The following is a 1,250-nucleotide window of genomic DNA, read 5'->3' as shown; positions in this document are numbered from 1 at the left end:
GGGTTCTAGAACAAGGAACACACAAGGCTTTATATAGGAGGAAATTTTTTTATCCTTTTTTTTTGGCTGTGGGGTTTCAATATGCTTGCAAGGGGGAGAAAGAGCGGAAAAGAACGGAGAAGAACGGGAGAATGTTCGCCGGCGGAGAAACCATCCGCCGATTAATAATCATGCCGGCCCGCTGATTATCACTGGGGTTCAGCCTTCGCCGGAGCCGGGAGACAATTAGGTCCGGTTCTAAACTACTCAAAGCTTCAACAGGGAAAAATGACGTTGCCATGGATTTTCAATTTCAGACGCTGTGGTATCCAGATAAGAAGCCCGAACCGAAACAAACGCAAGAAAAACAAATTTGAAAAACTGCCAAAAATATGACATAAGATGCAGTACTGAATAGCCAGGGTATATCATGCTCATGCTCCCCCTCCTCTACTAACGAAGGATAATCATCTTCAGTCATTACTACTTTGTAGCTAAGTAGATGATGTAACGGCCCATTCCAGAAATAATGATAACCAAGGGCAACAGGGACGTCCAAAATCCCGAATAAGATCACATAAAGAAAAAACAAATTGACACCGAAAAAAAAAAAAAAAAAAAAAAAAAAAAAAAAAAAAAGAGGGGCCAAGAAACAAATAAACAAGTAAGTAGCGCAGCCAAGTTGTTGATGTGCTTAAATACAGATATATGCATGAAATATTCACAGATCCAATTACGAGTTATTATTTTTCGGTACGTTTCATGTCGAAGGACAAAAGCCATGGCGGTTTTGACGGAAGGTTATACGCAGTGCTTCAACCGGTAAGGCCATCGTAAAAACACTGGGGTTGTGTATCGGAGCCGGAGCGTTGGGTGTGAAAGCTGTTGAATGGCTTTCTGGTGCTGCATCCTTTTCAAAGGGTGGAACCCACTAAATCAACCCCATCGTCCGGAATCTTGTTGAATCTCATTTTGGCGCACGCGGCGTTCCTCATCTTGTTTCTTTTTCCGCTCTTCCGGAGAAAGCTTCGCAGTTTCAGCCATTCGTTCCTTATCCGGTACCCACAGCTTGAGCTCCGGGATCCAGTTGTGGCTGGAGAGAAATGAATGAGTAAATTGAGTTGGGATATAGTTAGGTGGTGGATGTCACCGGGGGGGATACAAAAAGAGGAAAGGAAGAAAGAAAGGGAAAAAAATGAATAGAAGAAATACTATGACTTCGAATAGAAATAAACAGAAAATCAAAACTCACTCTTCATATTCTTCACAAC

The sequence above is a fragment of the Histoplasma capsulatum genome, genomic scaffold, assembly GCF_000149585.1.
Source record: "Histoplasma capsulatum NAm1 scaffold_1 genomic scaffold, whole genome shotgun sequence".
Classification (NCBI taxonomy): Eukaryota; Fungi; Ascomycota; class Eurotiomycetes; order Onygenales; family Ajellomycetaceae; genus Histoplasma; species Histoplasma mississippiense.
The sequence above is the reverse complement of the archived record's forward strand: the minus strand, read 5'-3'. Positions refer to the sequence as shown.